This window comes from Anastrepha obliqua, chromosome 6, assembly GCF_027943255.1.
Source record: "Anastrepha obliqua isolate idAnaObli1 chromosome 6, idAnaObli1_1.0, whole genome shotgun sequence".
Classification (NCBI taxonomy): domain Eukaryota; kingdom Metazoa; phylum Arthropoda; class Insecta; order Diptera; family Tephritidae; genus Anastrepha; species Anastrepha obliqua.
The window spans coordinates 60,660,881-60,688,082 of NC_072897.1; the positions used below are offsets into that span (position 1 = coordinate 60,660,881).

General features: G+C 37.9%; 1 pseudogene; it reads left to right on the forward strand.

Moving 5' to 3' along the window:
- The first annotated feature begins 12,373 nt into the window (after nt 1–12,373).
- LOC129250592 (uncharacterized) overlaps nt 12,374–27,202 on the forward strand; it is a 58,155-nt pseudogene continuing 43,326 nt past the window's right edge.

Below are 27,202 nucleotides of genomic sequence, written 5' to 3' on the forward strand. Positions count from 1 at the left end.
TTTTTATATAAATCTTTATTTTTTAGCAGCTAATACCCATCCATCATTTACTGAAACATGCCAAACTTAATGTTACGGTGTCTAAGTTAACAACTCATGCAGATACCATTTTAAGAGATTAACGCCGCCGCCTGCCAATACTATTACATCTGAAAAACAAAACAACTAACGTATGCTTTTATTTGATGGCACAGATTATTTTATTGTACATACCTGTCTCTGTTTACATATTTGAGTGGCAGTGTGATTTCAAATATCCTTGTGACTACAAAAGCAAAATATATTGATAGGCGCAGACGCCACGGCTTGTCATTAGGGATTCGGCAGCAAAATTCTGCCCGCTCATTTCACACGTATTCACACACTCGTCCAATGAGTCGTTGTGAAGACGACATTTAAGTAATAGTAGTGTTTTCATATTTTTTTTTATCCGAAGGGGGAGTCTTACATAGATACCGTCAGCATAGCCGGCATGCATGATCGCATGATGTTTGCTAAAGGTACACCTCATTCGGGACCACTCACAGTCAGCATTATCTTACTAACTGGACTTGCGGAAGAGTACATCTACGTACTAAACCTTAACTCCGACCATGTCTTCTCTCAACCCATTCCTGTACGTTTCTGATGAGTTTATGTATCCACCTCCCTTTCGTCGCTAGATTTCAGCGATTTTGCCTCTCATTTTTGCTCCCTGTATTTTCTCCTTGCGCTCTTCCGCCGTTATTCACCTGTTTAGGCTTTTGGCTTTGTTGTACGGAGTTCGGAGGTCATTATATCTGTCGGTGGCATAATATCGGATATGACAGACACCGCTTCATATGACACTGTCCTGAAAGCACAGGCAACTCTAGTTCGCTTAGTCTAAAAACTATTTCCGGCTTTCTCGCGGACTTGGTTGTGTGTGGAAAGAGTGTCCTTTTCTAAAAGAAAGTTCTTCGTCAAGCGTCTTCACCCTCCAGCCCTTGTTCTGTATTTTCTGTACGGCTTCTTTTCCATGCGTAAAGTCCACCCTAATGGCAAGGTGGTCACTGCCCGTGTAAAAATCACACATTTGCCAGCTTGCTGATCGTACTAGGGTCTTGCTGGCGAAAATTATGTCGATTACTGATGGAAGACCATTCACTGTGAAGGTGCATTTTTCCTCCAGTGTTTAGCAGAACCGCATCAAGCAATGATAATGCTTTAATCAAGGCATCACCTCTTTTATTGGTGTATCTGCTGCCCCATTCCAAGGGGAAATCACCTGCTTTCACGTTTGGCGTGGTACCACGAGCGTTGTACTCAATCTCATCCAGCAGGTTATCAAATTCTGTTTACGTTAACTTCGCTGGCGCGTAACAACTGTAGAAATAGATGCCACTTATTTTTGCTCAGATAAATAATCGGTGAGCGGTTTGTCCTACAGGGTATTTATTCCACAGGCCCATAAAGTAGCTTTACTTTTGCTGTCCGAGACCCACGTTCCGGCGTTTAGGTTTTCATGCTGGTCACTAACTAGCACCATATCCTCCTTATTTTCATGTGTATAACTTTTGTTTTAGCTGCCTCGCAATGGTTTAGATAAATCTGCTCAATCCTCATTCTTTCACCTTAACGTATGCCGCTTGATACTTATGGCATTTTCTGCTTCCAATCTGGGGACTTGCATCCTCTCTTCGGTTTCTTTTACACGCTCCGCTTTTTTCGCATACTTTCGTTTGGTGACCCTTCTCCCCACATTTGAGACAGTTCTGTCGTCTAATCACCGCTGTGTGTGTGCCTGCATACGCCGCTCTAACACTTTTTATTGCGCTTTCACTAAATAGGTTAAGCTCGATTACTTTCGATCGTATTGTCTCACCTATCTCCATTTTGGTTGTGCTTTCGTCTCGATCGTGGATTTCCACCAACATTTCGAAGGTTAGAATCTTGATTTGCGCCTGGTCACCCGGCACTTTGCCAATCTTCTTCTGGTACATTTCTGTGTTTGCCATCTGCTCTTTTTTCAACTCAAGCAGAATTTCGTCTTTGGCCGTCTTTCTTATGCGTAACGCTCTCGCCAAGTTCTTGTAAACCATCATCATGTTTCCAGCACGCACAATGATAATCGCATCCGGCCTCGGGGTAGCTTATTTGCCACTTTCTTCTTGACTGGTTTGCGCTTGACCCTAATCCAGCTGTTTTCCATTTCTTCCTTGTTTGTCTTCTTGGCAGAACTCTCTCCTTTGTCTCTCTTGCCCGCCTTGCTGCCACTTTGTGCTCTTCCTCGTGCATGATTTTGCTTTTCTTAGGTGGCGTATTTCTGCTCGGCTGTTTATCGTCGCATGGTCTTTTCGGCGTTCCTTCAGTCATTACACTTCCACGAAAGTTTCGCCTGGCTTCCTTGCTTTAGAATTCTTCTATTCGGAGCTTAGTGATCGATTCAAGGAGTTCTCTTATGTGCTTGTTGATCGAGCGTTACGGTAGATGCCTTGCTTCTGTCAACTTACCAATCGTCTCACCAAGAAGCGTTAAGGTATCCCTTCTCGTTAAGGTATCACTACTCGATTGTTGAAGGTGGTGTCTTTCTGGTAGCTTCTTCCAAGTTTTCGGTACCGCTGTCCATAATGGCTCCATATATGTTGCTACTGTTGTTTGTTTTTGTTCTCACTTTATTTCCTATTCTCTTTTTTTTTTTAGGGGCGGGCCGAAATAAACAGGAACATTTATACCTTCGGGGGCAATGCCCCTACCTCAGTTTCCTGAGACCTGTTCATCGCTGTGCAGATCCCCTAAAATGTGGATGGACCAGAGCTCGTCCGAAGCAACGCATACTCTACCTCTGCGTCCAATATATACCCCTGACTAGGGTCCGAACAGGCTGGTCACTGATACACCCCGTGGCTAACACGTAGGCAGAGCGTTCTCAGATGCGTTGTCTTTTCGCCACTGTCACCGGAAACCCCTGCGGATAGGTTGTCTTTTAGCGCATTATCTGCTCCTGGCCACTCATTGTCGGGCATTGTTTATTCGTTTAAACTTGCCGGCCACCTCGGGAGCTTAGAGCCCAGCTTAATCGTCTGACAAAGCCAAACTTGAATCCTATAAAAATTTCTGCAGTAACGTCGAAGAAATGAGGGAAACAGCGAGACTTTGTAAGGTCCTTCATTTAGACCGCTCAGTACGGCTGGATTCCATTCGAAAACCTGATGGTTCATACACCATTTCCAAATCGGAAACGTTTAATGCTCTACTCGAAACCCATTTTCCGGGTAGTAGAACTCTCTCTGAAGCTGAGAATGGCATGAACAATGACGGTGGCAACGGTGGAACCTCTAGGTACAGCTGGTATATTGCTAGTCGGATAGTGACAAGGGAATCGATAAGGTTTTCCTTATCTTCCTTTGACAACTTTAAGTCCCCTGGACCTAACGGAATATATCCAGTAATGCTTAAAAAAGGAGGAGACAGGCTGATTGAGGCCCTGAAAAGGATCTTCACAGCCTGTCTTGCATTTGGTTATATACCATCCCAATGGCGACGGGTAAGAGTAGTATTTATTCCAAAACCAGGAAAAGATGACTATTCCCTAGCAAAAAGTTTCAGACCAATCAGTTTGACATCGTTCATGTTGAAAAGTCTGGAACGAGTGGTGGAGAAACATATTCGAGTGGGGGTATTGCCGAGAAGTCCACTTAGTAGAAATCAACACGCTTACCAGAGTGGAAAATCATGTGAATCAGCCTTACACGATCTTGTTAGCAAGATTGAAGCTGGGCTGGAAGCTGACGAATACACAATGGGCGTGTTCGTGAACATTGAGGGGGCTTTTGATAATGCCACTTTCGGCTCGATATGTTCTTCTGCCGAACGACACGGAGTTAATCAAGCCATTATAAAATGGATATACTCCATGCTCTCTGAGAGGCTGTTAACCGCTGGTGGGAGCGACGACGAGCAAATCACAGTCAGGGTCAAGCAAGGATGTCCCCAAGGGGGTGTTCTTTCTCCGCTGCTGTGGTGCTTCGTCGTAGACTCCCTATTAGCGGAGATGCAGGAACTCGGCTTTCACGTCCAAGCATATGCGGACGACGTCTGTGCGCTAACATCGGATAAATCCTTAAGGAGGCTTTGCACGAAAGTGCAGAGGATCCTTGACAAAATCGATGATTGGTGCATAAGACAAGGTCTTTCCGTTAATCCGAACAAAACAACCATAGTCTTGTTTACGAAAAAACGGAAATTGGATGGACTCAGTCTTCCAACACTGAAAGGTGTGACACTTGGTCTTTCCAACGAAGTTAAATATCTAGGAGTAATCTTGGATAAGAAGCTGACCTGGGAGACACACGTTTCACTGAAGGTGAATCGAGCATTGAAGATTTTTCAGCAATGCCGTAGAGCCTTTGACAAAACTTGGGGTCTGAAACCTGCTGTGGTCCTATGGATATACACGGCACTTATCAGACCAATCATCACTTACGCTTCTGTGGTCTGGTGGCGACGGAGCATGGTTAAGTCCACAATCCGGGAACTATACAGGCTGCAAAGAAGTGTATGTTTATGCATCACGGGTGCCATGAGTACAACCTCTGGTGATGCCCTAAATGCTATGCTTAATTTGCTCCCCCTGGATCTTAAGATACAAAAGGAAGCAATAAAAGCAATGTGTAGACTCCATAAATATGGTTTCTGGCACGAAGATGGAACTTCGGGACACAGAGAAATCTTTAAGTTGCTGTCGGAGCAGTATCCACTGTTTTTGGCACCTAAAGATGACCTGATACCCACAGTTTCGTTCGGAAGGAAATTTGATGTCAGATTTCCATTGCGTGAGCAATGGAGCAATCCAGAATGCATGCAGGGAGGTTTGACGGATATTTTCTTTACCGATGGGTCCAAGACTGAAATAGGGTCTGGAGCCGGATGGTACTTAAACGATAGTAATAAGTATCACTATGCTATGGGGGGAATGGCAACTGTTTTTCAAACAGAAGTTTTTGCCATCCTAAAAGTAGCCGAAAGGATAATCGAGAGGAGATGGAGCGGGAAACAGATTCTAGTCTTCAGTGACAGTCAGGCTGCATTGAAGGCCCTAGAGAACGCGAAGCAAACCTCAAAGATTGTTCAAGAATGTAAGAAGAAGCTTAATTCTGTCGCAAGACAAAACAGACTAGTACTTATATGGGTTCCTCAACACTCCGATATTCAAGGAAACGAAATTGCTGACGAATTGGCCAACCGTGGATCAGCGGTGGCCCCACAGGGGCCAGAGCCAATAATCGGAATCAGTTCCGCAGGAATCAAGAATTGGATCGGCGATTATGTAGACAATCTACATAAAGAGCGATGGTCCGGTCTGGAACGCTGCAGAACTGCAAAGTGTTTTGTGACAAGTCCGAACAGAAAACTGTCACACTTTCTACTAAAACTTAGAAGGAAAGATATTCGGTTGATGGTCGGCATCATTACAGGACACAACCCATGGGGTCAGCATATGACCACCATTGGAATCATCGAGGACCCGGTATGCCTGTCCTGCTTGGAGGAGGCGGATAGCACTGAGCACTTTCTCTGTGAGTGTCCTGCCTATGCTAGAGCGCGACTACGGGTATTGGGTTCCGATGTCATGGGAATGAGTAATATTCGTTCTCTAAAACTGGAGGATATTTACAGATTCGCCAAAGAATCTGGAAAATTCTCACAGGACTAACTATCTCTATCTCTGTCTCTATTCTTTCCTATCTCTTTCTCTGATACTTTTCTCCCTCCCTCCTTAACTATCTACCCCCTTTCCAGAGCTTTAAATACAATGGGCTTTTTAGCTTGAGTGTTTTAGGAGCCACCAAATCTCCTGGTGCTCCTTGGCTCGACCTCTTCAAATTCAATTCAATTCAATCGTCTGACCCCGAAGCACTTCCGTGAATACTTGTTTAGACTATTGTCTTCGTATACCATATTGTCTTCGTATACCACCAACACAATCTCAGTTTTTTCGTAAGCAAACCGCGGTCATGACCCGGTTACGCCAGCCAATCAGCTGATTATTTCAAATTCGCCGAGAGTCGGTTGACGGTCTGATATAAGCCACTGCTACCGAATTTTTTTCAGCATAGGACCATTTGCCAAAATGCCATGGTTCAAAGCTAAAAGCCTATATTGAGCGGTAACAAAATTGCATCAGATTAGATTTTTAACTATAGTGTAACAGTACTGGATAGTAAATGTATGGAACACCATAATAACTAATAAAGTAAAAGATACCCTTATGTATTGTTTATTTTTTAAGAAGAGAACTTACTTCGAAATCTTTTGAAAAACACAGATTGAAATGTTTGGTGCGAATTTTATACGCCAACAAGAATAGTATAGCCATGATGTAAATCCCTTGCTAAGCACATTTAAATGAATACTATATTTGAAAAGCACCGACTTTAATAAATTTTTAATTTGAAAATTATCATTAAATCGTGGACTTTGCATCGACTTTTATTCTAAAAAAACTAAAACTAGTACTGGTAAGTATCGTTTACATATTTGTAAAATTTCTTCCAAGCTTTGTTTTGTTCCTCTCTGGAATAACGCAATTGTTTCAGTTTCAATGCAGGAAAAAGTTACTAATTGACGCATCGGATATGTAGATTATATCGCCACGATATGCCACACATCGTATAACGTCACTTCACCAACATATGTTCCAGGACATTGTGACATTGAGGGTAACTGCAGAGCCGATGAACTCGCGAAACACGGTACTAAATTGACCGATGAGTTAGCACACTGATTGCAGTTATAACGGGGCATTGCCCAATCGGCAGGCACGCCCAGAGGATGGGCTGCAGAAGTTGTCTAGATGAGGAAGAGACGATCCCACACCTTTTATGCGATTGCCCTGCTCTATAAGACGTTGATTTACCATTTTAGGTACACAATTCCTTAATGAATTGGAAGTCTTCTTTTCTTTTTAATTGCGCGATAACCGCTTACACGGCTTTGACCCAGTTTAACAAAGTGCGCCAGTCGTTTATTTCTTGAGCTAACTGACGCCGGTTGGGTACACCACGTTCTCCACCTGATCTTTCCAACGCAAGGGTGGCCCTCCTCTTCCTCTGATACCACCAGCTGGTACCGCATCGAATATTTCCAGAGCCGGAGTGTTCTTATCTATCTATCACTAGGTCTATGCCGTCGCAACGCTTATAAAGCGTTGCCGACGTGCAAAGGTCTAATCGGATATTTCCATCGTCTAAGCTTCTGCGCCATACGTTAGGACAACGATATCAATATCATCAGCACATAAAAAATCGTTAGGACGGGCATGATGAGAGCCTTATTGAGTGTTAGTTTTGTTCGTTGAGAGAGGATTGTACTACTCAATTGCCTACTTAGTCCAAAGTAGCACTTTTTGGCTAGAGAGATTCTCCGCTGGATGTTAAGTCCGATGATATCAATACCGTCAGCATATAAAAAAATCGTGCCTGAGGCATCATCAGCTTAAAAAAGTCACACGACAGCGATTCACCTTCCCTAAAACCACGTTTGGCATTAAACGGCTCGGAAAGGTCCTTCCCTATTATAATGGCGCTGCTGGTGTTGAGCAACGTCATCATGCATAGCCGTATTAGTTTTGCGGGGATGCCGCCATGTTTGAATAGCTCAGCCGGCAGTCCGTCGGCGCCCACGGCTTTGTAGTTTTTTAGCCGTGCTATCGCTATTCTCACCCCGACATGGTCGGGTAGCGGAACGATGGTACCGTCGTCAACGATTGGGGTATCGGGATCTTCAAATTCTCTGTGACATGCGCAGCTGTCACTATTTATTTTGTTCGAGAAGTGTTTCTTTCATAATTTGAGTATGCTCTGGATGTCAGGCAGCAGCTTTTGTTCTTACAGGAAAACGGCCCGGTCTTAAAATCTTTTGTAAGCCACCGAACTTTCTGGCGTTCTTCCTGTTGGCCAGCATCTCAAACTCCTCACACTCACGAATTTCCACCTCTAGTTTTTTCTTTCTGCGGCAGCATGACATTTTTCGTCGCACCAACTGTTTTTTTGGCTCGCCGGAATCCGATTTCTTCTTGGGCGGTGGTACGTAGAGAGCGAGATATGTTGCTCCACTGCTCGTGAATGCCGAATTGTCGGGCAGTACTATCTGAGAGCAGGAGTGAGAGTCGAGTGGCGAATCTTCTGGCTGTCTGTTGTGATTGCAGCTTTTCAATGTTGAACATTCTTTGCATAGGTAGATGTACGTTTTTTGCTGCATAGAGGAGTGTGCGCAGCTTGGCTGCAACAAGGTAGTGATCCGAGTCGATGTTGGGTCCTCGGATCATACTTACATATAAAACACTAGAAGCGTGTCTTCCATCTATCACAACATGATCGATCTGGTTTCGTGTTTTTCGATCAGGAGACAGCCACGTTGCTTGGTGTATTTTTCCATGCTGAAATCTGGAGCTCCAAACTACTATGTTTCGGGTCCGGCGCTCATAGAACAAATATTTTGTGCATTCGTCCTTCTCTTCAGTCGGGGCGTGGGCGCAAATGAGCGAGATGTTAAAACATCGCACTTTAATGCGGGTTATAGCGAGACGCTCATTCACCGGAGTGAACGGTAGAACTTGGCGACGAGGTCTCTCTCGCAGGGCACAACCAGCTGTCCTGGGATGCTTCGCCTTCTCCGTTGGCTCGCTCTCGAACGGGTGTTCGGAAGCTAGCCAGATGATACTTGGGCTAATCCCGGAAGTTCTAAGCCGCTTCAACCATGTGTGGAATCGTACTGGCCATTCCCAAGTGAATGGTGATCAGTGACTTTCCCCACTTGCGTGGACTTCTACATATGGAACCATTGGAAGTTTTAGTACTGTGGAAATCAGAGATCTTCTAAAATTTTTGAAAAGTACATAGTTAAGGAGAGATAGGGACAAGATGCCACACGACATCACAATTTCCTATGAGTCTGAGTATGTTCCACAGTGAACAACCACTTAAACTTAACCTAACCTACATCTACATCTACATATCGCAATAGTAAAAGGGTTTCTTACAATACCCTTTGATCAAAACGTACCGGGAAGGTGATGTTGCCTGATTTCTTCGATTGCCAAGGCGTAGTGCACCACGAGAACCTTCCATTGGGCCAGACAGTCAATAAAGAATATTATTTAACTGTTTTGAAGCGTTTGAGAAATGCGACGTACGCAAGCAACTCTTGGATTTTGCATGATGATAACGCGCCATCGCACCGAACCCAACTTGTGCTGGATTATTTGACCAAACACCTAGTAAATACCATCGTGCAAGCACCGTAGTTACCTCGTGCAACTTCTTTTTGTTTCCCAAGTTGAAGTTACCTTTTCGTAGAAGGCAATTTCATTCGATAGAGGAGATCAAAGAGAATGCGACGAAGGAGCTGAAGGCCATACCCTCGTCAGCCTACCAGGGGTGCATGGAGGGACTGGGTTAAACCTTGTCACATGTGCGTTGTTTCAGATGGGTCATATTTTGAAGGAGATAAAATAAATTGGCCTGAAATTTAACTCAGTTTTGTTTCATTTAAACATTCCCGGTACTTTCTGGTCATAGGGTATAGCTTGGCTACCGTTTGGAACTTCTCCGAAAAAGTATATTTTAAGCGTGTTTTTGTGTTCTGATTGATTTGTTATACATACCTTCTACTCAAATATGAATGAGACGGTATCAATAAAACGGTCCGGTTGGTAGGACTGTTATAAGCTTACATGGCAAATTTCAGCGTGATATCTCACATAGTTTGTTTTCTGTGCTACTGTAAACAAGTCAAGCTCGAGTGTGTTCTTCGAATTCTCTTTTATGACTTCAATTGTCTCAAAATGTTTTCCACGGAGCGGCAACTTGAGCTTGGGAACCAGGAAAAAGTCACATGGAGCCATATCAGGCGAATACGGTGCTTGCGGAACGATATTAACATTATTTTTGTTCAAATAATCGCGAACAAGACGTGATGTATGAGCTGGTGCATTATCGTGATGCAAGAACCATGACTTGTTGTCCCACAATTCTTTCTTTTTAAGACGAATGTTTTCGCGCAAACGCTTTAAAAGGTCTAAATAATATTCAGCGTTAACCGATTGGCCTTGCGGAAGGAACTCCGAGTGCACCACACCTTCGTAATCGAAAAAAACAGTCAGCATAACCTTAATTTTTGAGCGACTTTGGCGTGGTTTTTTGGGTTGATGTACGGCCCTCTTTGAACGATTTGTACCACTGGAAAACACGTGCACGCGATAGAGCAGAGTACCCATAGGTTGTCTGCAACATTTTTAAGGCGTCTGAAGCCGAAATTTTGTTGGAATAACAAAATTTCAAACAAATTCTTTGTTCAACTTCAATTTCCATCGTTAAATTCGAAGAACACACTCGAGCTTGACTTGTTTACAGTAGCACAGAAAACAAACTATGTGACATATCACGCTGAAATTTGCTATGTAAGCTTGTAACAGTCCTACCAAAAAACAAAAAATTTATTTTTGCCATATGTCATCCGCGGACCGTTTTATTGATACCGTCTCGTTCATATTTGAGCAGAAGGTATATATGTATTTACGTCGACAATTTTTAAATTTTGTCGTTGATGATTTGACATCGAGCTAACGATTTTATGCATAATATAATAATTTTCATCCTTTACATCTCCATGTGAGCAACGAATGCATGAGCACTGTTAGTTGCGCAGTGGCACTGAAGTTGCACTGTAGTTTCAAAAGCCGACTTTTCGCCATTTCGAATCCTTCAAATTTATCATAGTTTTCTCTTAGTACACAACATATGTTCCAACAAAGATTGGATGGCATTGATCTGTACGTTTATTTTCAACAAAACGGCGCTACGTGCCACACAACCAACGAAACCATTGATTTTTTACGGGAAAAGTTTCCGGGCCGTGTTATCTCTCGAAGAGGTGATCACAATTGGCCATCGAGATCTTCTGATTAAACACCTTGTGCCTTTTTTCTTTGGGGCCACGTGAAAGAGAAGGTCTACGCCAACAGCCCAGGGTCCATTCAAGACTTCAAAGATGGTATTCGTGAGACTATCGAGGACATAGGGCAGCCACTTTGCAATTTGCTTATGGAAAATTTCATGAAAAGGATATTGTCCTGTAAACGTTTGCCTGATGTTATTTTCCACTGTTAACGGCATACCTTTCTCTGTATAATGAAATAAACATCCAATCATTTATATTAAAAAATAGCATTTTTCTTTGAATATTAAAATAACACCTCTGTTTGGAAAACCCATATAAAAAAGTACACGGTGGAAAACTTAAAGTTAAACAATGATGACTAATAGAAATCAAGACATATTGAAGTATTGCGCAGTCACTTTAGTAAGCATACACTAGATATATCGGCGTTAATTATAACACAAGCATTGAAATAACACAAATTATATTAATATGTTGCTGTATTCACATGAAAAGAAATTAAAACTCATATTTAATACAGAATATTTACAAAATGTTGCAAACGAACAAAATTATAGAATCTTAAACAAAATTTTATAAAAATTCATATCACAAAATAAGTATTCAATGAAATATATGATAAGCTTATTATGAAAAAAACATTCTTAATAGCAAATCCTAGTGATTGGTTTGATTACCATTGGGCTTAATAATAGCTTTAAGTTATGATGGCATGGATCTCACAAAATTTTTAGTTACTGCTGGCGTTTATTTTATTCCACTCATCTTGAAGGACATTTCGTAATTGCTTCTTATTTCATGTCGAGTGTTTACGTATTTGACGGTTTAAATGTTCCCGTCATGTTGGGTTTGTATCCGGTGATTGGGGGCGGTGCTATAGCACATTTTATAAAGCCATCCTCGGGTAATACTTGGGATTTTTCTGGAATATGAATGAAGCCTCTATGACCAATCTTATAGTTTAGACAGACGCCGGTGCTAATCGGGATTCCCGGCGCAGCTAATTCTGATTCAAGTTTTGGTGTGACGGAGGAATTTACGCGAATTAGTGAATACCTGATTTGTTTATTGGATGGTTTTTTCAGTAAAAGATGGGCAAATCATCGGGCAACAAATACGGGTATTAGCTGCCCTGATACTAAAATATAATTATTTATTTAAAAATCCTAAGTTGTAATTTCTCAAACAGCTCCGAAACATCAACACAATAATGTAATATTATATAATCGAACGTGCAAACTAGCATTCCATCCAGTCTTTCTTGTTCTTATGTTTAAAAGTTTGATAATTTTTCATTCACAATAGATATTGTTGTCATAGAAAACTCCCTTAATCCGCTTAAGTTATGAGAATTAAATCTAGTAGTTAATCAGTATTAGTTGTTCTTAATTCTTGAGATAATTCCGAATTAAGCTGTTTTGTTCTAGATTATTTTTGAAATTGTTAAAAAGCCATGTCGCCTGAAGCCTGCGGAAAGACTTCAATTGATGTTAAGGTATGTGATAAATTTCAATTGACGAATTCAATGGGCACGGGACAGTTTTGTGGTTTAACATACATGTATATTAAATATTTGCTCTTTTCATTCAGGACGTGTTATGTTTCCAATTTTTGAATCCAGGCCATACCGGTCCCAGCGATGCTTACCGACAAGATAATAATGTCCCTAGCGCAGCCCAGTAAATATTATAGTTTGATAAATAGCTTTTATAGAAAAAACACAGTTGATTGCTTCACAACCGTTTACTAAAATATATAATTTCTCTTACCTATTTTGACCAATTTAGTAATTGCTGATATGCTGTTTTTTCTTGACTTTTTAAAAATCCTACATAAATGACTGGCCGATTTTGACCATTTTTAACATCAATCATGTCTATGCCAAGAATGACATGTGTCATTTTTTACTCGAGTTATTCGTTATATACATATGTATGTATATGGACAGACAAATGAATGTACACACAGTCTTGAGTAAATAGATTACTCTCACGATTTAAAGCATATTGATAAATATCCTCTATTCCGTTATACTGCCACAAACAACAGTTATGTGAACAAAACTATAATAGCCTTGTATATATATTAGTACACGCAGACGCGTAATTCATAAATTTTGAAGAGCCGGAATTTGCCTTTCAGAAATTTGTTTAAGGTAAACCTTTGCAAGATTCCCAGCCAGGTAATCTCATCTAGCATTAACAATTGTTGTTTACAACTTCTTTCGGCGAAATCTACCTATAGCCCTATATAGATATTAGGCCGGGTCGATTTGTGGGGAGGCAAAAAAATCGCCCATTGCTCTGTGAAAATCATATTCTAGGGATCAAAATAAGAAACTTTGCCGAAGGAACCATACCTCTAAAACGAATTCTGATGTCCCCCAATTTGGGTCGAACTTTTTAGTTTCTTTTCTAATGTAAAGGCCAAAAATGGTGATACTTTGAAATGATTGTATGGGGAACCCCCCAGGGGAGTTCCAGGGGATGTGGCACTGGCATGGGTGGATCGGCCGTCCAAAGTTAGTGGGGGTCGGTCATACATTTGGACTCGATTGGAGCACTCTAAATGGGTCAAAGTGGGATTTTTCGTTCGACCCAAATTGGGGGACATCAGAATTCGTTTTAGAGGTATGGTTCCTTCGGCAAAGTTTCTTATTTTGATCCCTAGAATACGATTTTCACAGAGCAATGAGCGATTTTGAAATCGACCCGCCGTAATAGATATATATATAGTACATATAGTATATAATGGCACGTGCATTTTTTCTTCGGTGTTGGTGTTGTTCTACAAAATGGAGGAAAGTAAGGTTTTATGACATCTGTTTTATGAGGAATTTCAAATAACTTTCCAATATCAAAGGTCACAAAAGTGAAGTAGTTTTAAAGAACAGCTAATGCTTAGAAACAAATCCTCGCTTTTTAATCCAAAATAATTCTAGTGTTGATCTAGAATTACTATTTGTTGTTGTCTCATTTGTTGAATCATTATGAGCTATAAGCATATATATCCTGGGAGTATGCATTTTTCTCAAATTCAGATTTCTTGTTTTTTTGCTGACTTTATTTTACCTATATCTTCAACATATCCGAAAATAGGGGGGACATATGGGTGGGGTTTATATTTTTTGCTCTATACAGCTGAATTTAATCCCATCTCAGTAATTTTCATGTACACACAACGTAAGGTTATTCAAGTTATTTAAATTTCATAGGTATATTTTTAGCTTTTATCTCTATGGACATGCATTAAAAAAATATAATTATGATCAAGACTTTTTGTTGTGTAAAACAATGAGAGTGCCTCGCAGTTTAGTAAGCAGTCAGAAATGTATGCAATTCACATGCTTATTATACATTGGTAAATTTGCAATAGTAACTTTAAGTGTACTCGTGCTACTCACGTATGCATGATACATTTAAATCATTAATTTTATCTGCGTACGGCTAAAGAGTTTATGGCCACTATAGCGAAAGCGCAAAAAATCGTAAAGTAATAACAATAAATTAAACAAATCCGAATAAATGGTAAAAAGTAACATTAAATATGAATAGGTTATACTAATAATCGAAGAATAAGCCCACCTTGAAATTACGTATTTGTTATATACCAGATACAAATTTAAAGAAATAAAACCAAAAACAATATATAAGCATATAATAAATATTATTATTCTAATCGAGTCATTTAATCGATTACTATATTCAAAGCCATATAAAAAATTGTGAAAAGTAGTGAATAATAATTACGACTATTAATAGCGTGGCTAAGAATTAAATATATTGAATTCCAAACTTTAAATTGTTATAACCAATAATATATACATATGTATATGCGTTCAATATTATGAGTTGTTCAGAGCGATAAACGTGGGAATAACCTATTACGAATTTCTATAAATAGATCAAGCAAACAAAAACGAATGAATAAAAAAATGTTTAACGAAAATTGCATACAAAATGTAAATGAATAAATAGAAATTAAACGTAAATAAACTTCATTATATATTATAAGCGCATATATAAAATCGGTATACATAAGATCGAACACATACACACAAATTATTCGCAGTTACTACACATAAAGAAAATTACTGTTACTAACATTGTCAAAACTCCGACTTATCCTTGCTGAATAAAATTTGTTATACATATAACAGTTCCATTGAAGACATTTCGCAAAAAAACGCCTTAGATGTTGCTAAAAATTTTACTATTATGTCCAATCGTGTTTCCAATATATCATATTTCTACATATCTGCTTACTGGTGTTTTTGTGTGCATAACGCGAAGACTATATTGAATCATTGACTAAAAATACGTTCACATATAAGTAGATGATCTACTTTTTCGTGCTTAACTCCCAATTCGTAATTAAAAAGCGGGATTCCCCATACAAACTTTCTCTTCCAAAATCTGAGATTATAAAATAATCCTAGATAATAACCATACTTTTTGGCATACAACCCTGTGATTTCTGTGTAATAGATCATTATTTTTACGCGTGTAAAGAAAAACGTCAAAATAAAAAACTAAATAAAATGGATGACAGCAAAGAAAACGGGTTTGTAGACATAATTCTAATAAAATGTTTGTTAGGTATTATTAACTATGAATTTATATAGGAGAAAAAAGTGTGTGTCCATAAACGTGTGTCTTCTTATCACTTATTATAAAATGTAATATCGAATTTTAAATGCGTATTGCTGCCATAATTTTTTGAAACCTCAGTAAACGTCGTTTACGGATTTCCTCCAACTGTTTATTATTAGCAGCCAATTGCGCAATGAAATAATCTATTCCTTCTCCTTGCCTTTTGTTCATATCGTTAATAATAGTTAAACAAACCAAAAACACCGAAATATTCCACCAAAATAATTTCTTTGAAGAAAAACATTTCACAACAGTATTGACAGCTGATTGCCAATTTTGCAGGTAATCTGCCTTATGTTATGTGAACGGGTGGATTAATTTTGTGGATTTATTGGTAATTAATACATATGTGAACGTACTTTAAGTAATATTCAGCCATAATCTCGATCAAAAAATTATTTTGTTTGTTGCGTATCTCACTTTTGTGAAGTAAGAAGCAGAGAACGTTATGCATGGGGTAACGAATAGTGAGAATTGTCAAAAATGTGTGTAGTGTGCTGAAGTTTTTAACAGAGCTGATTACAGTGAATTCTTTCTTTAAAGTCTAAGAGCTGGTAAGCATTTTTGAGCAGGTATTTGAGACACAATGAAGTTCATCTAGAATACTTTTTTTATGTTACATAAATACAGAAACGCAGACCTGGCTAAGGGGCGGCGGGGCTAAACCAATCCGTAAATTAAAAAAAAACTTGAAAATTTAATATGTTAAAATTGAAGGTTTGGAAAAAAGCCAGATTATTTGGCTGGGTCTGAAACTTTGCCAGATGATTGCAAAATAATATTTTAAAAAGTGAAAAAACGTTTTTGAGGCACGTTGAAATTTTTACCATATTTATTTATAATTTAAAAAAAATACTCCCAAAAAGAGAAAATGTTCTGATGGGACTTTCTACCTCCCAGGTGTTCGACAATATTTTCGTGAGTGCGAGTGAACTGCGCTATGTCTACACTTAAGTGCGAGTGAGATCGTATATCTGCAACTTTCTGCGTCGAATAATACTCCAATGTGATTGGCTTTGGCGGGGTCACGTGATTTAAAGTTCCCATGCTGTTGTCAAATAGTAATTTTGGAGTTTAAATTCTGACTTGTATTTTTCTTGTTTGATTTTTTTTTTTTAATTTAGTAATTTATGACAAAAAATTGTAATTAACTCTGAATATAAATTTAATAATAAATCTTTTGCTATAGCCTGTCTGTTCATTTTATTTAATTTTTATTTTTATTATTTTTTATTATTCATTACAAAAGTTAATGAACAAAGTAGTGATATTATATAAGTTAACGTGGAGCACCAAAAAATTAAAGTTGGGGGTCAACCACTTGGCCCCTTTTTCATACTTACTCCTATTTTCCAATCCAGAGCAAGTAAAAATCTGTTGTGGTTACCTTCAGTTCAGAACTTGAAGTGCCTTGACAATTTATTATTATACTTAAGCTAAGCCTAATTCTTAATCTAACATAATGTTGACATAGCGGTTCACACGGTGCAGCGGCGGTTATATACTAACGCTGCTGCGCATATGTCATCGGATACGCATTGCTAGCGTATTGCATTCAGGTAGCTGCCTTAACTTGCTGACATAGCGGTTCACACGGTGCAGCGGCGGTTATATACTAACGCTGCTGCGCATGTGTCATCGGATACGCATTGCTAGCGTATTGCAGTCAGGTAGCTGCCTTAACTCCTCCCCCTTTAAAAATCTGCGTCCCGCAGATGACAGCGTTGTAGCCGGGGGGTTTCAGTTATGGCGGGGGAAACAGGAAGTTGATGGATTTCAGCTACACTGACAATTCTGGGTATATCTACCCCTGAGGTGATTTTCCGCCAGATCATATAGCAGGCTGATGCTAAAATTATAAGGACAATTCCGTCCGTTGCCCAAGAGAGGTGAAAGTTCCAGGAAAGCTTCTTAAGTTGACTTATGTTGTCCAGACTGAGTCCATGAATGTAGGATAAGCTAACCTTTAAGCCATCATTTGTGACATTTGACAAAACAGATGGTACATAGTACTTGTGAAGTTCTAGCAATCGTGCTCGAAAATGTTTGATTGCCCACATGCACCGTCTCGTTATTAATGCGAATGAGGAAGGTGCCGTTAAGCGTTGCCGTTTGGTTTTTGCCCCACACTATCCCTTGAAAATTAGTCAAGAACATTGTATTTTCCTCGATGAGTTCTATAGTAGTGCCCTTATCGGGCTCGAACTGGCAACGGGCATTGCCTCCTTTGATCAACCTTGGCAAACAACTATTCTCTGGTAGTCTTTCTGTTGAACTTCTGTCACAGATAGTGGAATTGTTAATGGAGAAACAGTTTGTCGTCACGCCATAAGTTTCATCTCGGTTGATAAGGACTTTTCTGTACTCAAGAACTACGCGCCTGCCGTCCAATGTTGTAGGTCTAGCTAACAGAAGCCGGTATTGTTCAGGTTTGACTTTTGGCACCGAAAGTACATAGAGAAGAAGGGTGCCGTTGGAGTAAAAGAGCGGGCTTGCGTATTCTGCGGCTTCAACCAGGTTCTGATATGGTAAGGCATTTTCTTCGAAAAGTATTCTTTCTATTTCCTCTCTATCCAATAGGTTTGTATCAACAATTCCGGATTTCGCCATCTGAGCTGCACGTACGATTTCTGATACTTGCTCCTTTAGAAGTAGAACCTTATTGAATATAATTGCACCCCAACCTTCTGCATTAATATTTCTGCCAAGGGCGTTCGTGTATTCTACCATGTCGTTTGTCATCTGGATTACTTCCTGCGTTGCATTAAATAACTTTTTATTTATGACGTATTGGTTGTTGTCATTCGTCATCAATTCGTTCTGGTTTTTAACGATATAATCCCAATCTGCGGCATCAATCCATTTCCATGCGTTTCCAATCCAATTGATGGATCGTGTTTTTCTTGTTTTTTCTCCTGTCAATTCAATGAGGCGCAGACGTGTTTGGTTTAATTGGAAGTCGATGAGTGATTTGGCTGCTTCTTTTCCGATCCTCTTCTTGGACAGAGTTGTTAATTCTGCCAACACGGTGTCGAAGTATTTTAGGTCAATAGCGTGGATTAATTTAAAATGGCCGCCGATGACATAGCTGCTACCGTGCTCCACCGTAACAATTGGGGATTCATATTGAAAAATGCTGAATCCGATTGAGCCGGGGATTAGCATTAACCTATCTTGCAATGAAATTTCAAGTTTAAAGATATTCTTATAATAATTTCTCTTAAAACTATTGTAGTGCTTTAAACTTCTAGGCAATTTTAATATGTTCTATTTTTCTTTTAAATTTTAGTTTTACTTTAAAATTAGCATTAGCCTATCTTGCAATGAAATTTCAAGTTTAAAGATATTCTTATAATAATTTCTCTTAAACCTATTGTAGTGCTTTAAACTTCTAGGCAATTTTAATATGTTCTATTTTTCTTTTAAATTTTAGTTTTACTTTAAAATTAGCATTAGCCTATCTTGCAATGAAATTTCAAGTTTAAAGATATTCTTATAATAATTTCTCCTAAAACTATTGTAGTGCTTTAAGCTTCTAGGAAATTTTAATATGTTCTATTTTCCTTTTAAATTTTAGTTTTACTTTCAAATTTTGTGTATTAATTCTTATTTCGTTTTCTACCTGCAATTTAATAGTTAAAAAAAAAATTAATTATAATTTTTTTTTTCTTCTTTAAAGTGCCATTCTTTTTCTTAAATGCTCTCTATTCATTTGATCATTCCCATGAGGAGTCGAACCCCGATATTCAAAGAATATCCACCAATTTATGGGTCGAGAGAGTTATTTTTATTTTTTATTTCAACGTGCCAAAAAATATTTATATTTTTTTTTCTTTAAAGTGCCATTCTTTTTCTTAAATGCTTTCTATTCATTTCATCATTCCCATGAGGAGTCGAACCCCGATATTCAAAGAATATCCACCAATTTTATGGGTTGAGAGAGTTATTTTTATTGTATTTATTTTTTATTTCAACGTGCCAAAAAATATTTGTATTTTTAATTTGAATGTGCCTTTTAAAGTGCCATTTTTATATATTGTATATATATATATGTTTTTTTTTTTTAATTATAAAACTTTTTTTCACATTTTCTTCAATTTTGCCACATTTTTCTATACTTTCTTCATATTTCTCGTATTTCCCAATTTTTGTTACTTGTCTTTATATGGACATATTTAGTGTGCGCAAAAATTAAATACACTTGCTCTGTTCTTCCCCTGCATGGGGGTTCTTTCCACATTGTTAAAAACGTTAGACCTATTTTTATTTAAACGAAGGTTATAGCCCGAATATCGATTCATCATGATCCTGAATCTTGTGGCACTAGGATCTACCTCCGTGAGGGTTGGATATTGATTCATACTCTTATCTTGGCGTAAATTACTGTATGTCATTTTTTTTTCTCTTTTTTTTTATTGGCACGGCACGGCACGGATTTGTTTTTTTGCTTAATTGACTTTGCTTCCTTACAGAATTTTTTCCATTCGGATTCTTTCGGTTCTTTCCTCCGTTTTGGTTTTCCTTTTGTTTTCTACTCTCTCTCCTGTAGATGAGAATACACGAGTTTTTATCTTGTATGACTCTCTACTATTTTTTTAATTTTTTAATATATTTGTTACAATAATTAAAAAATTTTTATTTTGTTTTTTTAATATATTTTCTTTTTATAAGGAAAGCAAAGTCTTATGTTTTTTTTTTTTGTTATTAGGTCACGGAAGGGCTATGTTATCCTTTTTATTTACCCCCATTCAGATTGCGACAACCTACTAAGGCACAGCTTGCTTCACCCAGTACTTGGCCCCATGCAATCTCCAATGTGGAAGGTGTAGCATGACTACTATTGCGGGCACACAAGACTGTAACCGACCGACATTATAGTCGCAGGAGTCCGTCCTAGTAGGCGTAGGCATACGGCCTCCTGTGGCAATTCTAATGTCACCGAGCGCAGACGAAAAATCGCTGTGGTGCAGTAACAAGTAACACTTTGTTTTATTTTCTTTCATCCTCGTGAGTAAATTGCCAGGAGGGTCCCCCCGTGGGTGGTGAATCGCTGAGCAATATACTCCGAGTTTTATATTTATTTATCGCACTAGTGCAGTTATAAGTAATATTCTGTTTTATTTCATTGACAAATTTAGCAATTTTTCTTTCGTCCTCGTGAGTAAATTGCCAGGAGGGTCCCCCCGTAGGTGGTGAATAGCTGAGCAATATACTCCGAGTTTTACATTTATTTATCGCAGTAGTGCAGTTATAAGTAATATTTTCTTTTATTTAATTCACAAATTTTAGCAATTTTCTTTCATCCCCGTGAGTAAATTGCCAGGAGGGTCCCCCCGTAGGTGGTGAATCGCTGAGCAATATACTCCGAGTTTTATATTTATTTATCGCACTAGTGCAGTTATAAGTAATATTCTGTTTTATTTCATTGACAAATTTAGCAATTTTTCTTTCGTCCTCGTGAGTAAATTGCCAGGAGGGTCTCCCCGTAGGTGGTGAATCGCTGAACAATATACTCCGAGTTTTACATTTATTTATCGCAGTAGTGCAGTTATAAGTAATATTCTGTTTTATTTCATTGACAAATTTAGCAATTTTTCTTTCGTCCTCGTGAGTAAATTGCCAGGAGGGTCCCCCCGTGGGTGGTGAATCGCTGAGCAATATACTCCGAGTTTTACATTTATTTATCGCACTAGTGCAGTTATAAGTAATATTCTGTTTTATTTGATTGACAAATTTAGCAATTTTTCTTTCGTCCTCGTGAGTAAATTGCCAGGAGGGTCTCCCCGTAGGTGGTGAATCGCTGAACAATATACTTCGAGTTTTATATTTATTTTATAATTATTTTTTTTTATTCGAAAGAGAAAGAAACCTACTTTCACCGAGCATTCACCCTTCACTGCACCTCCATTTTGCCGTATATTCCCTTACTAAACAGGGAAATCCTTTGTGAAGCCCGCATTGCGGCTGTTATTTTGCACAAGTGCGGCTTCACATTGCGGAAGGGCATTTTCAAGTGTTCGTGATTTTTCCTTTTGCGCCGTGAATCGTCGAGAGTTTTTTTGTTTAACACTTAATTTAATTTAATTTGAATTTATTTCAAATTCAGTTTTAATTTCCGTTTAGTTATCTTCTATTATTGTTTAATTTTCACTCAAGTTGTTTACTTTTATTTTTACAATAGTTTTAATTTTAATTACATTTACTTAATTTGTTTAATTCTATTTAATTCTAATTTTAATTTATATTTACTTTTTATTTCATATCATTATATTTTATTTTAGTTTATTTTACTTTAATTTCATTTTATTTTGTTAACTCCATTTTTTAATTTATTTATTAAATTAAATTTCATTTGAACTTACTTTATTTTGTGTTAATTTACATTAAAAAATTTACTTTAGCTATGATCCCAATTTTAGTTTCCTGTCTAATTTTAATTTGGTTTTAATTATAATTTGATTTATTTTATTTTATAAGATTTTATTTTATTTTCCATTCATTTTATTATATGGTATTTCATCACATTTTTTTATAACACGGCGCACTCACTTTTTCACCTTCACTTTTTGCCACTTCCATTACACCACAAGGATTCCTTTGCGGAGATCCCTGTTCGGGCGCCAGTTAAGGTGCTCCCTTCAGGGAGCACCAAAAAATTATACTTACTCCTATTTTCCAATCCAGATCAAGTAAAAATCTGTTGTGGTTACCTTCAGTTCAGAACTTGAAGTGCCTTGACAATTTATTATTATACTTAAGCTAAGCCTAATTCTTAATCTAACATAATGCTGACATAGCGGTTCACACGGTGCAGCGGCGGTTATATACTAACGCTGCTGCGCATATGTCATCGGATACGCATTGCTAGCGTATTGCAGTCAGGTAGCTGCCTTAACTTGCTGACATAGCGGTTCACACGGTGCAGCGGCGGTTATATACTAACGCTGCTGCGCATGTGTCATCGGATACGCATTGCTAGCGTATTGCAGTCAGGTAGCTGCCTTAACTTATATTTTTTGTTTCTTAATTTAAGTATTTATAAAAGTAAAAAACATTATTCAAAGTCAGAATTAGTGTCTTCATCGAGCTGTTCATCACAGCTTGAATACTCGTCTTCTTCGAAGTCATCGGAATTATCTGTGAATAATTTATTTAATAATTATATACTGATAAACTAAAAAATTAATTCCTAAAAAAATTATTGCAGCTTACCTGTTGTGCTGTTTTCATCGATAGTATTCGTTAAATCTTTGAACAATTCTGTACGAGTGGTCCTTTGCAAAACTTTATTACAAAAAAATATGTGTTTCAAAATACATATAAAAATATATAATCTATAGTATTATTTTAAAACATGGCGCTTATTCTGACTAAACTACAATATGTACAGATATGAAATATATATCAAAAGAAAGGTTTTGATGAGAATATTTCCGGAAAATTATAAAAAGTAAAATTGGTTAATTTGTTCATGAAATATTTGCGTGTAAAGTTATCAAAATTTTCATATTGATAACAGAGCGGGATGACACACAAATATACGCATAAATATATGACTACGTTTGCTTTGTTTAGCTCTCTTTCTAATGAGCACAGCATTGTATACATTTGGATTCTCAATAATTGTTTTGTTTTGTTTTGTTCTCTTTACTAATAAATATGTATTCATGAACATAGTCCCAACGGGTGTTGCGAATTTTTTTCAAAATTTTGTTGTGATGGCAATAATTGGTATGAATTGACAATTGACTTGAAATTTGTCAATTCACTTAAAACAACGGTAACAGTGCAAATTAGAAAGAGTTTTGGACAGACGCAAAATAGAATTTATTTTAAGAAAAAAGTACATCCATATTTAATTTTAAAATATGCCTAGAGGACGACCAAGAAGAGTTCGCAGAAGAGTTCCTACTTTAAGTGGAGGAATAGAGCAAGTAAGTAAGTGATAAATGTTTGAAACGTCACATATTGGATATGATTGGTAGAAGCATCCCCTTTTGCTTTCGTTCATATATGGGACAATTGAACTACAATATATAAACGCATGTATGTATTTAAAAATTTTGTGTGCGTTTGATCCTTTTTGCAAAACTCAAAATTTTAAATAGTTTTAAAAAATGAAGAGAGAGAGACAAATTAGTTTTTTATTTGATACGCTTTTGGCATGGATCCATCTACTTGCTGTAAACACCCTTTTGGCATTTGGCACGCGATGTGTCGTACTAGAAAAGAGTACATGTCTATCCTTCAAATAAAATTGAGTTTTAACAAAGTGGTTGTGCGCTTAAATCGGTTTTTGTTGAAAACTTACATCTCTTTGCTTCCGCTTCATATAATATATGTTTTAAACGATTTCATGTTTTTTAGGTCCGTATTCATGCAAGCACAAGTACATACAAAAAAGCTCTAGATCCAGCATTTAATGCAGAATATAACACGCTTGGTGGTTTAACCAGTATATGTTTGCATTGCAATGCTAAACATTTTAAATGTGAAAAGGTAACTTTCCATTATTGAAAAACTTTGGTAAACTTGATAAAGAAAAATTTTTTATAGGGAAGAAATCAATTCCTTACATGCTGCCACGGTGGGAAAGTGCAGATACCGATACCTCGCATACCTGATTTTTTGGAAAGGGTTTTTGAAAATAATTTGAACTCTTTCCGGTCCCATTACTTAGAGAATATAAGACAAATAAATAGCTCATTCGCTTTTGCATCTTTTGAAGCTAAAATTGTAGAGCCACCAGGTCGTGGCCCTTATTGTTTTCGGATACATGGATCAATTTACCATCGAGTGGGTCCTCTTCATGCTAATAATGATTCAAACTCATTATACGCACAGCTTTATATACTTGATACTGACCAAGCCACTGACATTCGACTACAAAGGAATGCAAATTGCGATAGTTCCTTGATGAAATGCCTACACGAGATGATATCAACCGTGAATCCCTTAGCCCGTCAGTATAAATTTATGGCACAAGTTGAACGCGAGGAGGAATAGAGAGCACGACAGGCAAATCGAGTTCCGCACAAAGTGAGCATGATTTTCTTCAGTAGTCATGCGAATCGGCGTTATAATTTGCCTAACTGCTCAGAAATTGCAGCCGTTTTCACAACTGAGGATGGTGAACCACCGGCAAGCCCTGATTTAAGAGTATTTTCTCACAGCTCAGAAACACAGTATTGCACCACGATTTCAACTTTACATAGATTATGCGATCCCTTGGCTTACCCTCTTTTATTTCCCTATGGTGAGCCAGGATACGACGAAGCACTACTACATGAGCAAGATTACAGAACAAGTCGCAGGTTCAGAGTCACACAGTTGCAATTCGTTGGATATCGAATGACGATTCGAGAAGGTTTCAGCTTACTTCATGCTTCAGGTAAACTTTGGCAACAATATTTAGTTGATCAGTACGTTAGAATAGAGGGTGCATGGTTGGCGTTTTTGCGTAATCACCAACATCAGCTTCGAGTTGAAACATATGCTGGCTTACATGATTATGTTATGCGTCAAGCAGAACTAGAAAATGCACGCCCTGGTCGCATTGTCGTTCTGCCTTCCAGTTTTCCAGGCTCACCTCGCAATATGAATATGCATTACCAAGATGCCATGGCTATTGTTAGAAAACATGGAAAGCCGTTACTTTTCATAACTTTTACCTCTAATCCAAAATGGCCTGAGATAACTCAAAACATTGAACAGTATCAAGTACCCCAAATGCGTCCTGAGTTAATAGCGCGAGTTTTTAAGCAAAAACTAAAAGATCTTTTAAATGATATTTCAAAAAAGCATGTATTTGGAAGGGTGAAATATTTTCTATACGTAATAGAATTTCAAAAAAGAGGTCTACCGCATGCACATATTTTGGTTGCTCTTCATGATGCAGATGCCATTATTGATGCTTCTATTATAGACTTGGCTGTTTGTGCTGAAATTCCGAATAAAGAAACTGAGCCTGAACTTCATGAAATTGTTTTAAAATGTATGGTGCATGGTCCATGAGGCCCACTTAATCCTTCATCGCCTTGCATGTCTGAATCTGGAGAATGCACAAAAAAATATCCAAAACTATTTCAAGAAGTTACTTTGCAAGATGTCAATGGGTATTCCCAGTATCGTCGCCGCGATGACGGGAGCAAAGTTTTAGTTCGAGTCAATCAAAACCAAATTGAATTAGATAATCGATGGATCGTACCATATAATAAATACTTAACAAAAAAATACGCCGCTCACATCAATGTTGAAATATGTTCTTCAATCAAAAGTGTTAAGTACCTACATAAATATATCTATAAAGGATATGATTGTGCAAGTATTCAGATCATTGAACAACCTGTTAGTAACTGCATTAATTTTGATGAGATAACGACTTTTGTAGATGCTAGGTATGTAAGCGCACCAGAAGCGTGTTGGAGACTTTTTGAATTTCCAATGCAGGAAAAATCACACACAGTAAAACCTCTTGCGGTACACCTTCCAAATTTACAAAATATTTACTTTCGTGAAGACAGTGCTATTATAGCAGAAGCGATTACGGAATTCCGAGACACTACACTTACTGCGTACTTTAAGCTGAATACAATAGATACTTTTGCTAATACATTGACTTACCAAGAAATTCCTGAACATTACACTTGGCAACAAGGCTCACGTTCGTGGCAGAGAAGAAAAAATTTAGCCAACGCAATAGGCAGAATTTAGGTTTACTGTTAGTTTCCATAAAGGGTCCTAAATCATACAATGATTTATTGACAGTTGGTAATGAGCTCCTCTCTTCTTTTTGGGAATCGGCCGTCAAACGAAAACTATTAGTGGATAACTTGGAATGGGTTGCTGTTTTGACAGAAGTTTCTACCTTCAAAATGCCCTCACAGTTAAGACGTATTTTTGCCATGATTTGCGTGTTTGGAGAACCTACTTCGCCCCTTGAACTTTGGACAACATTTAAAGAATATTTTATTGAAGATTTTGTAAGAGATAATAATGTAGTAGAAAGTGAAATATTGGCGTTGCGGAAAATTAATCAAATTTTACTTTCCCACAATACATCTTTAAAACATTTTGGTTTGCCGGAAGTTTCTTTTGCAGAAACCTTACAACTTTAACAACTGACATTGAAGGCGATTTGATATGCGCACAAACATTAAAAGATCAGCTTAATCGAGAACAAAAACACATTTTTAACGAAGTATGTACAATGCTAAATGATGAGGGCATATCTGTTAAAGCTGTTTTTATTGATGGACCTGGTGGCTCTGGACAAACATTTCTATATAAAACTCTTACTCACTATATTCGTGGTATTGGAGAAACAGTGATTACCGCAGCTTGGACAGGTATAGCTTCAATTTTGTTGCCAGGCGGGCGAACTGCTCACAGCGTTTTTAAATTTCCCATATCGTTGACTGAATCGTCAGTTTCTTTGGTAAAACCAAACACTAAAGCTGGTCAGGCATTAAAGGCAGCAAAAGCTATTATTTGGGATGAAGCTAGCATGGTACCTGGCAGAGCTTTGTTGTGTTTAGATCGTCTTTTGCGCGATATTCACCAAAATGAGACGCCTTTTGGTGGGAAAATTATTATTCTGGGTGGAGACTTTAGGCAAGTTTTGCCTGTGG